Here is an 8,361-nt window from a genome sequence, read left to right on the forward strand (position 1 = left end):
AAGGAGGATTTAAGGGATTTACTGGAGAACTTGGCAAAGGTATATTCACAATAGTCGTCTCTATTACTAATGACACTATTGCAGATGAAGGTATCTTTGTAAGATATTGCTATGCCACCTCCTTTTTTTATTAGGCCTGCAGTTGTGAATGGCTTTATTATCAGCCAAGTTGTAGCATACAACATAGCATATATATGTATATGGCATATATATATATATATATATATATATATATATATATATATATATATATATATATATATATATATATATATATATATATATATATATATATATATATATATATATATATATATCAAAATTCGTCAGTGTACTACATTTTTGTTGTTGCTTTTAGGTGATGCTTTTAACCAGTGTACGTGGGTCTGATTGTGCAACCATGGTTCGAAGAATAATGAAGATATGAACAAACGGCCTGTGGTCACTATACAGTCTGGAAGGGCAAAAGAAGAAATTGGCATTTCTACAAAAACAAGAACTATATAATGTTATTTTAAGTAAGTAACCAAAAAATTAAATAATTTTTTTAAAGTTTAAAATTCACTTAAAAATTTAAATTTTAAATTAAAAAATTTTAACCAAAAAACTTAATATTTTTCAAATTTGGAACCATTCCATAATATTTTCCCAAGCATAAATGATTATATTTCTATCACTTGCTCTTAAGATTGTTTCATTTAATAGAGGTTGGGCATAATTGTTCTCTGCTGCTAATAGAACTGACTGACTTAGCTATAGGAAAATGTAAACTTAATTGGTTTATCCATTACAGTATTGTGCAGTTTATTTCATGATCCTGTGCTTAATACTTGCATAAATAGTAGATTACAAAATGCATTTTTATATCATTAGTATTGAATAATAATAATGCAAATAATTGACTTATAAATGATGTACAATTAATTGGTAGGTGATATTATATTATTAATATTTTTTCATTCTTGCAAAGCCTTAACAAAGCCATTAACATGTTAATATAAACTTGATCACCTTCCACTTATTTTCTCATGTGCTACCTACATGTACAAAACCTTATTCCTAAATGCATATTTTGTTCTGAAACTTGTCCTTTATATGTTGTGTATCACCATCTCTGGAGAGTTTTATCTGATTGATGTATAAATTACTTTTAATTTTACAGAATATTATTGTTATACTGAATTTATTATTATATAAATAACTTAATTTTACAGAATCATCTATCAACGCACATCCACAAGTTGAGGAGGAGGATGTGACCTTCCAGATGTCTGAAGTACTGAAACAGGCACCAAACAGGCCTGGTGGATCTAGGTACAAGGTAAAATAATTTAATTTTTTTTTTTTTTTTTTTACTAATTGTCCGATATATATATATATATATATATATATATATATATATATATATATATATATATATATATATATATATATATATATAAATATATATATATATATGTCGTACCTAGTAGCCAGAACTCACTTTTTGGCCTACTATTCAAGGCCCGATTTGCCTAATAAGCCAAGTTTTCATGAATTAATTGTTTTTCGACTACCTAACCTACCTAACCTAACCTAACCTAACTTTTTCGGCTACCTAACCAAACCTAACCTATAAAGATAGGTTAGGTTAGGTTAGGTAGGGTTGGTTAGGTTCGGTCATATATCTACGTTAATTTTAACTCCAATAAAAAAAAATTGACCTCATACATAATGAAATGGGTAGCTTTATCATTTCATAAGAAAAAAAATAGAAAAAATATATTAATTCAGGAAAACTTGGCTTATTAGGCAAATCGGGCCTTGAATAGTAGGCCAAAAAGTGAGTTCTGGCTACTAGGTACGACATATATATATATATATAATGTCGTACCTAGTAGCCAGAACGCACATCTCAGCCTACTATGCAAGGCCCGATTTGCCTAATAAGCCAAGTTTTCATGAATTAATGTTTTTTTGACTACCTAACCTAACATTTTCAGCTACATAACCTAACCTATAAAGATAGGTTAGGTAGGGTTGGTTAGGTTCGGTCATATATCTATATTAATTTTAACTCCAATAAAAAAAGAATTGACCTCATACATAATGAAATGGATAGCTTTATCATTTCATAAGAAAAAAATAGAGAAAATATATTAATTCATGAAAACTTGGCTTATTAGGCAAATCGGGCCTTGCACAGTAGGCTGAAAAGTGCATTCTGGCTACTAGGTACGACATATATATATATATATATATATATATATATATATATATATATATATATATATATATATATATATATATATATATATATATATATATATATATATATATATATGTTTCATTGAATATGACCGCATATTCTGTATTTATTATTTTCTGGTTTAGGGCTTCTATCCCTCTAACTATTTTCTTAGCATGAGGGCTTAATTGAAATAGGAGTTCTCCAAAACTCATTTTCGTACTTTTAAGGTGAAGAAAAGAAGTGATTTACTATAGAGTGTATTACACTTATTTGTATAATTTGCACGACGTTTCGAACCTCCATGGTTCATTCTCAAGTGAACAGATCTTACAATACTAGTTGATTTTATACCCGCATTAGGTCAGGTGATAATACAATGAAGGTGAAAACATGGGGGGATACATAAGGGATAAACATAGGGGCTGCAGAAGGCTTATTGGCCCATACGAGGCATCTCCTATCTAAACACAAAGATTAATCCAGTGTAATTGGCCTGTTATGTTGGACATTGTCTTCTGTGTTGGCATCGATATGTTCTTGTCTTGTCCTTACTCTCATGGTGGGTAGAGTAAATAGTTCCGTGATTTGGGTGTTCATGGTAGTTCGCTCTATTCTTATGTGAATTGCCTCAAGAATTTGTAAGTACATAGGTATGACGTCGACCAAGCTGACGAGGCGTTTGACATGCCATCTTCAATCTGGTGCCCCTAGGAATCACATGAGACAAGCCCATGACATTACTCTAACAAGAGAAATGTTGAACAAGAATACTTGCATAATAGACAAAACCCAAGATTCAAGAAGATTACAAATTCTTGAGGCAATTCACATAAGAATAGAGCGACCTACCATGAACACCCAAATCACGGAACTATTTACTCTACCCACCATGAGAGTAAGGACAAGACAAGAACATATCGATGCCAACACAGAAGACAATGTCCAACATAACAGGCCAATTACACTGGATTAATCTTTGTGTTTAGATAGGAGATGCCTCGTATGGGCCAATAAGCCTTCTGCAGCCCCTATGTTTATTCCTTATGTATCCCCCCATGTTTTCACCTTCATTGTATTATCACCTGACCTAATGCGGGTATAAAATCAACTAGTATTGTAAGATCTGTTCACTTGAGAATGAACCATGGAGGTTCGAAACGTCGTGCAAATTATACAAATAAGTGTAATACACTCTATAGTAAATCACTTCTTTTCTTCACCTTAAAAGTACGAAAATGAGTTTTGGAGAACTCCTATTTCAATTAAGCCCTGATGCTAAGAAAATAGTTAGAGGGATAGAAGCCCTAAACCAGAAAATAATAAATACAGAATATGCGGTCATATTCAATGAAACATGTTTGAAAGAAAACCTGCTGCCAGTATACACCAATATATATATATATATATATATATATATATATATATATATATATATATATATATATATATATATATATATATATATATATATATATATATATATATATATATATATATATATATATATAATATATAATATATAATATATAATATATATAGTGTGTGTGTAATTACCTAAGTGTAGTTACAGGATGAGACTGTCTTCCCAGCACTCTTTGTCATATAACGCTTTGAAACTACTGACAGTCTTGGCCTCCACCACCTTCTCGCCTAACTTGTTCCAACCGTCTACCACTCTATTTGCGAAAGTGAATTTTCTTATATTTCTTTAGCATCTGTGTTAAGCTAGTTTCAATCTATGACCTCCTGTTCTTGAAGTTCCAGGTCTCAGGAAATCTTCCCTGTCGATTTTATCAATTCCTGTTACTATTTTGTATGTAGTGATCATATCACCTCTTTCTTCTGTCTTTTAGTTTTGGCATATTTAATGCCTCTAACCTCTCCTCGTAGCTCTTGCCCTTCAGTTCTGGGAGCCACTTAGTAGCATGTCTTTGCACCTTTTCCAGTTTGTTGATGTGCTTCTTAAGATATGGGCCAACTTCTGTTGTTGGGCACCACACAACAGCTGCATATTCTAGCTTTGGCGTAACAAAAGTCATGAACAATTTCTTTAGTATATCACCATCCATGTATTTAAACGCAATTCTAAAGTTAGAAAGCGTAGCATAGGCTCCTCGCACAATATTCTTTGTGGTCCTCAGGTGATAGTTTTCTATCTAGAACCACCCCTAGATCTCTTTCTTTATCAGAATTCTTTAAAGATTTCTCACATAATGTATAGGTTGTGTGGGGTCTATGTTCTCCTGTTCCACATTCCATAACATGGCATTTATTAACATTAAATTCCATTTACCAAGTGGTGCTCCATATACTTATTTTATCCAGGTTTTCTTGAAGGGCATGACAATCATCTAAATTTCTTATCCTTCCTATTATCTTAGCATCATCAGCAAACATGTTCATGTAATTCTGTATACCAACTGGTAGATCATTTATGTAGACAATAAACATCACTGGTGCAAGAACTGAACCCTGTGGTACTCCACTTGTGACATTTCTCCAGTCCGATACATTGCCTCTGATTACTGCCCTCATTTGTCTATCAGTCAGAAAATTTTTCATCCATGTTAGAAGCTTACCTGTCACCCCTCCAATATTTTCCAGTTTCCAGAACAACCTCTCTATGTGGGACTCTGTCGAATGCCTTTTTTAGGTCCAGATAGATGCAGTCAACCCAACCATCTCTTTCCTGTAATATATCTGTTGCTCGATCATAGAAACTGAGTAAATTCGATACACAGGATCTTCCAAATCGAAAACCATACTGTCTGTCTGAAATTATATCATTTCTCTCCAGGTGTTCTACCCATTTAGTTTTAATTATTTTTTCCAATATTCCAATTCCAATTTTTTCCAATAATGTGTGTGTGTGTATGTATATTTGTGTTGTTGAATATGACCGAAAGTCATAGTCTTTCTGCCCCTCTCCTTACTGCTATTGTTGTTTCTCGCATCTTTGTATTGCTTGTATGTTTGGGCAATTTTTCCCCTTTTCCTAGTTCTGCATCTCTGCTTTAGTATAAATTTTGTTGTGCCATTATCATATATTTCACAAAACTTGACATACATCTCATTTACTTCATGTCCTAACAGCAAGTGTTTGTCAAATTCCTTAAGGAAATATCTGAGTTCCCCATTATGACCTCTCCACAACAGGTTTTTTAAACTGCTTCAAGCTCATTTTCTTCCAGATTATAATGCATTGCATACTTTATTCTCAAAAAGACATGGTCACTTTTACCCAAGTGACCATGTCACTTGGGTAAAAGGAGGGAGGTACTGAAAGGAGGAAAAGGGAGGTACCAAAGGAGGGAGGTACTGAATGATAAATATATCTTTCTCTTTCCTGGTAAATATAATATCCAACATGGAGGGAACATCCCATTCCCTCATCCTCGTAGCTTGTTTAACATGTAGAAACATTAATGTTTACAGGGTGAGGTTTACGAAATTATATATATATATATATATATATATATATATATATATATATATATATATATATATATATATATATATATATATATATATATATATATATATATATATATATATATATATATATATATATAAAGTTTGTGTGTGTGTAATTTATATAAATAAATAATTAAATATTAATTTTGTTAATATCTTTTCAGGGAAAACTTGCAAGTACAATTCGTATACAAGAGGGGCAACAAGAGCCAGAGGATGTCTACTAAGAAAATATATAAGTCTTTATCCTCACACTCTTGATATATGGTCTTCTCTGGTCTCTTTATTTTCTCTCCTCACAAATGTCCCTTTTTTTTATTTCTTTTACGTTTCTCTCCTGTTTTTCTTGTCTTTTAATCTCTCCTTTCCTCCTCTCTTCTAACACCTCTCGTTTCCTGTCTCTTCTAGCTTCTCTCTTCCTTTACTTTTTATATTTGTGGTATTCATTTATGTCATTTTTATCTTGTATATTTTTCTTGTATCTTTTTCTTATCTTGTGTTTCTCTTCCCCTTCTCTTCAATGATTTCTCATTTCTCTCCTCTCTCTGTTGTTTCTGTTCTGTCTTCTCTCTCCTTGCCTTAATTTTGTTCTGTCTCCTCTTTTGTTGTGTGTGTGTCTGTCTCTGTCTGTCTCTCTCTCTCTCTCTCTCTCTCTCTCTCTCTCTCTCTCTCTCTCTCTCTCTCTCTCTCTCTCTCTCTCTCTCTCTCTCTCTCTCTCTCTCTCTCTCTCTCTCTTTCTTTCTCTTTCTCTCGCTCTCTCTCTCTGGCTCTCTTGCTCTCTCTCTCTGGCTCTCTTGCTCTCTCTCTCTCTCTCTAGCTCTCTCTCTGGCTCTCTCTCTCTGGCTCTCTCTCTCTGGCTCTCTCTCTCTGGCTCTCTCTCTCTCTGGCTCTGGCTCTCTCTCTCTCTCCGGCTGTGGCTCTCTCTCTCTGGCTCTGGCTCTCTCTCTCCGGCTGTGGCTCTCTCTCTCTCTCTCTCTCTGGCTCTGGCTCTCTCTCTCTCTCTGGCTCTCTCTCTGGCTCTGGCTCTCTCTCTGGCTGTGGCTCTCTCTCTCTCTCTGGCTCTCTCTCTCTCTCTGGCTCTGGCTCTCGCTCTCTCTCTGGCTCTCTCTTTCTCTCTGGCTCTTGCTCTCTCTCTCTGGCTCTGGCTCTCTCTCTCTCTCTCTGGCTCTCTCTCTCTCTCTCTCTCTCCGGATCTCTCTCTCTCTCTCTCTCTCTCTCTGGCTCTCTCGCTCTCTCTGGCTCTCTCTCTCTCTCTGGCTCTCTCTCTCTCTGGCTCTGACTCTCTCTCTGGCTCTGACTCTCTCTCACTCTGGCTCTGACTCTCTCTGTGGCTCTGACTCTCTCTCTCTCTGGCTCTCTCTTTCTCTGGCTCTGTGGCGCTCTCTCTCTGGCTCTCATATTTCATTTGATTTAAAAATGTCTGAGATTTTTACTTAATCTAAGTTATATTGCATGGTGCTAATATGATTATTATACATGACTGTTTTTTTCTTTTCTTTCTCTCTTTCTCCCTTTCTTTCTTTCTCTTTCTTTCCTTCTCTCTCTCTTTTTCTTTCTCTTTCTACATGAATATTATACTTGACTGTGTTTACATTCCTTGTAGATTTTTTTTTTTAGTTAATTAGTCCTAAACTTTTGATTAATAGATTTTTATTATTAGTCATAGAAAAACTATAGTGTTATATGTATACTCGGAAAATTGTACTTGTTTTAGTTTTAAGTAACAATAACTGCTTGTAACGTCAGACTGATCTCAGCATGACATGAATCACAGCCTGCTTGATCACAAAATCTATTGTGTTCACATATTGCATATATAGATTTTTATAGATTTTTAAATTTTTACTTTTATATTCTGTTATAGATATAGTCTATATATTTCGAGCTATTACATATATTTTGTTGTATTACTCATTCTTAATTAAATAAATATAATATTTTAATTTTCTTTTTGTACCCTATTTATTTGTAATTTACACATACATATATAGGATGTCCATTTCTTTCTCAGATATGTCTTCTTTCTTTCTCTCCCTTTCTATTTCAGATATGAATTAAAAAATTATTATACCCTAATTTACCCTAAACGTTTTAATGTTGGTAATTAAAAGATTATAAACAAGTTTTTAGAAATGTTAATTATTTACATTCTAAGGTCGTATATAAAAGTTCTCAAAAAACATTTTCTAAACGTAATTATAAACGTGCTGAAAACAATGAAATGTCGTTTTTAGGATGTTTTAAACACGTGAAAATGTTTGCTGGGGTGCCACCGTTAACAAATGCGTCATAGGATAGCGTGTGGCATTATCGAAACCTAAAGCTTGTAGCGTCGTATAATATAATTTTGCGCAGTTGTGTGGAAAAGCGCAAGCAATAATAAATAAAGTAGTGCTATTCAGAGTTATAAATACACTCGTGAGCTGACAATTCTCAAAATATAATGGGTTCTGGGCATAGCCTCCTGACATTGCCTCCATATCTACGATAATCATGTATAAACGCTCGGGAACTACAGTTCCCCAGGGCTGATCCATTGTAATTGTCCGCTGTCCTGTGCCCAGTATATAAGTCTTTAATAGGGTTTTGTTAAACGTATATGTTATCGGGGTGTTATTTTGTATCAATGCCTTATTAATGGCCGTTAAGCCGGCCGG

General features: G+C 33.9%; 1 long non-coding RNA gene across 1 annotated transcript; it reads left to right on the forward strand.

Moving 5' to 3' along the window:
• The first annotated feature begins 318 nt into the window (after window positions 1-318).
• Window positions 319-6,510, forward strand: LOC138371217 (uncharacterized). The gene is made up of 3 exons (XR_011230341.1): window positions 319-518; window positions 1,215-1,321; window positions 5,869-6,510. It is a non-coding gene; the product is annotated as an uncharacterized lncRNA (long non-coding RNA).
• The last annotated feature ends 1,851 nt before the right edge of the window (window positions 6,511-8,361 follow it).

Source organism: Procambarus clarkii, chromosome 35 (genome assembly GCF_040958095.1).
Source record: "Procambarus clarkii isolate CNS0578487 chromosome 35, FALCON_Pclarkii_2.0, whole genome shotgun sequence".
NCBI lineage: Eukaryota > Metazoa > Arthropoda > Malacostraca > Decapoda > Cambaridae > Procambarus > Procambarus clarkii.